This window comes from Phyllostomus discolor, chromosome 1 (genome assembly GCF_004126475.2).
Source record: "Phyllostomus discolor isolate MPI-MPIP mPhyDis1 chromosome 1, mPhyDis1.pri.v3, whole genome shotgun sequence".
NCBI classification, from domain to species: Eukaryota; Metazoa; Chordata; class Mammalia; order Chiroptera; family Phyllostomidae; genus Phyllostomus; species Phyllostomus discolor.
This window is the reverse complement of record NC_040903.2, coordinates 217,002,537-217,008,754: the sequence shown is the minus strand read 5'-3', so window position 1 is coordinate 217,008,754 and position 6,218 is coordinate 217,002,537.

Below are 6,218 nucleotides of genomic sequence, written 5' to 3'. Positions count from 1 at the left end.
GTCCTGGGCCAGGGGACCGCGTGCACACACACACATGCACACACGCGCGTGCGCATGCACACACGCGGCTCTGGAGCCGCAGCCCTGCCCGAGAGACCCGCGGTCTCCCCGCGGCCAGCGGGACCTCAGTGCGCGGCAGGAACCAGACGGCGGGACGGGCCCCGCCCTCCTGCCTCGCCCGTCACCGCTCAAAACGCCATCGGCGCGAACGCCGCCTCCAAGGCTCTCTCTAAAGAGCCTGTTAACGCCGATGCGGTTTGCTGGGCCGCACCTCCCCGTCTTGCCTCGCTCGGACGTGCCGGCGGGCAGCGGCGGCCACTCCCCGCTGGTTCTACCTCCCGGTCGGCCTCGCTGCGGGGGCACCGCAGCCCGGCCGCGGTCAGGGCAGGCGCCTGTCGGTCTGACGTCGCAGGTGCTGTCTGCCGCTGTGCTGTCCGCAGACCCCACTCCCACCGGGTTCTCGGTGCGTGCGCGCCCCCGCCGCAAGTCGTCTCCGTGCCCAGCCCGACGGCCGCCTCCCCCCGCCAGCCCTGGGCGGCGGGTCCCTGCACTGCGCGCCGCTCGGCTTCAGGGTGGGCCCACCATGGGCTGGCGGGCGCTCCCGTGTCTGGGACAGAGCTGGTGGGGGTGGGGGGGAACACCAGCACTGGACGCGTCCCCTCCCGCAGACGGTGACGAGTGCGCAAATGGCTGGCTGCCCCCTGCAGGCCGCCGTCCTCGACCCAGAAGCAGCTCCCAGACGCAAACCACCGGGGTCAGGGGTGCCAGTCTGCGCGGCCGCTGGGATGTGTGGGGGCGTCTGGGGACCCCTAGAGGGGGCTGCTTCCAAACTCCGCCGAGCTCTCGAAACTACACTGTGTTCCTTCTAAAACTTGTTTTTTCTAACGTATCAATTGATTTTAGAGAGACAGGAAGGGGGAGAGAGAGAGAGCAACATCAATGAGCCAGAGAAACACGGACTGGCCACACCTCCACACACACCCCGACGGGTGGACCGTCACCCGGGCAGGTGCCCTGACTGGGAATTGAACCAGCGGCCCTTTGGTTCGTGAAAAGAGGCTCCAGCCACGGAGCCACGTGGTCAGGGCTGTGGTAGCCTCGCTCTGTCCATCCACTTCTACTTCTGAATTCCTCCTGCTCACGAGGGCCCGTGGGTCCGCCCCATCCCCACCCTTCTCGCTGGGAGCCAGCGCTGAGTGTGGCCATGCAGCTGGGCTCTGCAGGAGCTGAGCTCTGCCCAGCAGAGCCGCTGGGGGTTGGGCGGGGCACAGCCTGCTCCCTCGTGCCCCTCACGCCGCCTCTCCGAGGCCGACGGGAGGAACGCTTCCCGCTGTGGGAGGTACAGGAACTCAGGCCACTCCCAGTACGCAACAGGTACGCGAGCAAGTGCCCCAGCCATGCCTGGGTTAGTTTCGATAGAACAGAACCATGCAAAACATGGAGCCTCCTAGCAAGTCTGTTGGTGAAACAAACAAAAAAAAGTGTTTTTGAAATGGCCTTGAAAGGCCAGCAAACCTTTGGTCACGAAGCTGCTGACCAGAACCCGTCCACTCAGGTGCCAAGCAGGGAGGCACGTGGCGCCCACGTGGCCTGTCAGAGGGGAGGGCGGGCCAGGAGCCACCCGGCCTCCCAGCTGCCCCGCCGGGCACCTGCGTCTGTCCGCGGGGGCCAAAGGTGCTCCCCTCTGGGGACGCCCGCCCCACCTTCTCCTGCAGGAGCCCGGCCCAGCCAGCCCCATTCCCTGCGCCCCCCTGCCCCCCGAGTCTGCCCCTTCCAGTGCACTCCCCGCCATCTGGGGCCGCACGCGTAGCGTCCACCGTCTCTCCCTCCCTCCGGTAGAGCACAGCCCCCCCCCCACCCGTGACACAGCTTTGATCTGGGGTCTGACTGATGAACCCAGGCCCCCAGACTGACGCCTGACGGGGAAGGTGCCCCCCCCCCCCCGCCCCCAAGGAAGGGTGAGGCCTGAGCCGCTCTGCTGCCCGGTGCGCTGTGACCGCCGACTGCCCAGGAGAAGAAAACTCCGCGGCTTTCCGACCTGACGGGGCCGCTTCACGCCTGAAAACCTTCCCACGGACAGAGGCCCCCCGAGCACCTGGGCTCAGCGTTCTGTCCCGTGGGGTCAGGAGGCTACATGTTCAGTGAGCAGCTTTCAGTGGGAAACGCTGGCTCCTTCGGAGGCTCACAGTCTTGGGGTGTTGGGGTGAGATGCACGCCCACCTGCTGCGCCCCGAGCAAGAGGGAGCTCTGGGTTCGGGAGCGCGGGCCCTGGGGGCGGGGCTCCCACACTTGGCTCAGGCTCAGTGGCAGCGTGCGCCCCCGAAGCGGGGCGCCAGCGTGGAAGTGAGGCCACACGAGTCACGCGGAGGAGAAGCCCCTGGGGTGACCCTGCGTAGGGTCCCGGCGCCCCACGTGACGCGGGGACAGTAAAGTCTCCAGGTCGCAGGAGGAGACGGCAGTGCCCTGTGGGGGCCGAGCCTCCCGGGAGCCCGAGGTCTGCACGGGCGCCTGGCGGGGGCGCTCGGGGAGCCGAAAGGACCTCGCGTGCAGCGGCTTCCGCTAGTTGCTTTGGCCGATCGCGGGCTCCACAGAAGACCAGCGCCAGGGGCCGGGCCTCGCCGCACACGCCCAGCACCCTCTCAGCGCGGGGGCGGCTGCTGGGGGCCTGGCTGGGGCGGGGCCGGGTGGGGGGGTGACCAAAAACATTCACGGGCCAGAGTATCATTCGCCGCTGCCCGGGGGGCGGGGGGGTACACACCGATCAGAGCCCAGAGTCACGGCAAACGGCAAGACTAACAAAAGGGCTGGGGGGAGACGCCGGCGAGGCAGGCTCTGCAGCACTGATGCGCGCTCGAGCCCAGGGCCCGCGCAGGCCGGCCGGGTGCGTGCCCGGGAGACCCCGACGGCGCTGCCTCTGGCTCCGCCCCCGGGACGGGAACGCGCTGCCTCTGGCTCCGCCCCGGGAAGGGACCCGCGCTGCCTCTGGCTCCGCCCCCGGGGAGGGAACACGCTGCCTCTGGCCCCGCCCCCGGGAATGGGAACGCGCTGCCTCTGGCTCCGCCCCCGGGAAGGGAACGCGCTGCCTCTGGCTCCGCCCCCGGGAAGGGAACGCGCTGCCTCTGGGTCCGCCCCCGGGAAGGGACGGCGCTGCCTCTGGCCCCGCCCCCGGGAAGGGAACCCACTGCCTCTGGCTCCGCCCCCGGGAAGGGAACCCACTGCCTCTGGCTCCGCCCCCGGGAAGGGAACGCGCTGCCTCTGGCCCCGCCCCCGGGAAGGGAACGCGCTGCCTCTGGCTCCGCCCCCGGGGAGGGAACTCGGGGGCAGCGCGGTCGGGGGAGGGGAGAGGAGGCTGATCCCGGTTCCCGGCGCTTGCGGAAACCTCCGTCCGGTCACCGGCGGCCTGCCCGGGCCCTCCCGGGAGAGAGGCTCCACGAGCACACGGACGGACGGACAGACGGACGGACGAGGAACAGAACCTGTCCAGAGTCACCTCCACGCTCGGAGCTGCCGCGTCCTCGCGACCCGGACGCCCGGTTTCCGACACGGAGGTGGGAGGCACGAGGAGGCACCGGAAGGAAGGACGGCGTGAGCCAGGGCGCCCTCCTCCGCGGAGAGCCCGGCGCCGGGCGTGGACCGTCTGCCCAGGCCCCAGCGACAAGGATGCCCGCGGCCGGGGAGCGGGGAGAGGCCGCCAGCGCAGTGTGTCGCGAAACAGAGGTTATCGATAGAGACGGGTTTTCAACAGAAATCAAGTACGGACTCCGGACTTAAAAAAAAGCACAGCAACTGGAACGGAAAGCTCTCCGCGGGGACTCGGCAGCAGACCTGAGCAGGCGGGAGACAGGAACAGGGAACGTGAAGACCGTTCCACGGAGATTCCGAGTGGGGAAACTGAGCTGACCCCAGTCTGAGCAACGAAGGGAAAAACAGTGAGAACAATGAGCAGAGCCTCAGACACACCAGCACACACGAGGCCTGGCGCCATCGGTCACACCAGCACACACGGGGCCTGTCCAGGAAGTATCCAGCCGCATCCTGTGAAAAACAGGGGCATTTATCGAAGAAGATGCAAGAGACAAGAGACATGGCACACAGGACAATGACGCCTCGGTCCCTTTAAAGGAGGCACCTGGGACCTCACACAGTTCTCCCAATAGCCATCGGCTGCCTGGTTGTATTTTCCTGAATCTCATCGATGGTCTGAAATCTCTTCCCTTTCAAAGGTGACTTTAGTTTGGGGAAAAGCCAGAAGTTGCAGGGTGCTGAATCTGGGCTGTATGGGGGCTGAGTCACCTGGGTGCTCAGCTGTTTTGACAAGAAACTCTGCACGAGACGTGATGCATGAGCAGGCGTGTTGTCGTGATGAAGCTGCCAGTCACCAGGTGCCCACAGCTGCGGCCTCTGAATCATCCAAACAGTTTCCGTAGAGGAAGGTTCAATATTGAAGCAAAATCGGATGCAGATTCGTTGCTCCACTGGCTCAGTCATTTGAATGAGACAGCCACACAGCACACAGGCTCACTCAGCGGCATCTACCGCCCCACTGACTAGTGCAGCGGAGTCATCATTGCTCACACACGCACATTCCAGGCCGCTCTCCTTGGCGGCCGGGTCGCAGCGATGTCTCACACACACACACACACACGTTCCCATTATTCTGACAATGGTCGGACTTTCCTCGCACAGACTCTGTGTATTATAAAAGTCCCAGAAGGGAGATGAAGGAGAGAAAGGGGTGAAAAGAACATTTGAAAAAATCATGAACAGAAACTTCCCATGTTTGGTTTAAAATATTGATCTGCACATCCAGGAAGCTCAGCAAACTCCATTCAGGACAAACTCCAAGAGATCCCCACGTCCTAATCAAACTGATGAAAGAGAAATTTTGAAAGCAGCAAAAGAGAAGCAGCTCCTCACATACAAAAATTCCCTCAATAAAATTAATGGTTTATATCTCATCGGAGACTGTGGAGGACACAGAGCAATGGGGTGACATTCCAAGGATTGAAAAAAAAAACAACAAAATCCTGTCTCAAGCAAAACTATTCTTCAGAAATGAAGGAGATTACCAACAAAACGCTAGAAACTGAATCCAACAACCGATAAAACACATTATACACCATGACGAAGTGGGATTTACCCCAGAAAGGCAAGGGTGGCTCAATATAGGAAAACCAATCGGTGTGATGCACCGCTTTAAAACAACAAGGGGGAAAACACCACACGATCACCCCAATTCATGCTGAAAAGGCATCTGACAAAATCCGACACCCTTTCATGATAAAAAAAAAAACCCTTCAGAAAACAGGGAATAAAAGGAGGTGTCTTGACACGATGCAGCGTGTCTGTGATGAGCCGCATGGAGGTGAAAAAGCCCGCACCTGATGGAGACTGCGGGCTTCCCCGACCTGGGATCAGGAAGAAGGAAAGGGCCCTGCTTTCGCCTCTGCCGTTCGGCATCACACTGGAGATCCTGGCCAGAGCAATCGGGCAAGAAAAAGAAATCAAAGGCATCCAGATTAGAAAGGAAGAAGTAAAAGTACCTCTCTTCACAACTGTCATGATCCTATATATAGAAAACCCCAAAGAATTCACAAGGAAACAACTAGAGCTAATAAATGAGTTCATTCACGTTGCAGGACATGGAATCAGCACAGAAACGTCACCTGGGTTTCCACTGCCCAGCAATAAACAACTTGAAGAGGAAACTCCACCTACAAAAGCATCTGGAAGAATAAAACACCCAGGAAGAAACTTAACCGGTGAGCGCGGTGCAAGATCTGTTCACGGGAGACTGCAAAACAACTGCTAAAAGTTAAAAAAAAATAGACACAGTTAAGAACAGGACACTGTTCGTTCCAAACCAAACTCCGTGCGTGGGCAGGAAGGAAGACTTCACATCGTGACGAAGGCAAAAACTACTGGTGACGGGTGATTCCGTCTGCCCCCTCGGACGGGACGTCGGGTGCCCAGAGGTGTGCAGCAGTTGTTCCCGGTGTTTCTAGGGGGTGTTTCTGGGTGAGACTAGCAACTGGATCGGTGGGTTCTGAGCATGGCAGACACCCCCCCCAAGTGTGGGGGGGCCTCACCCAGCCGTCTGGACAGAACAGAAAGGCCGCACCTCCCCGAGGAAGGAGGGCTCTTTCCTCCTGACTGCCTTCAGGCTGAGACACTAGCCTTTTCCTGCCTTTAGATGTGACCTGAAATGCCAGCTGCTC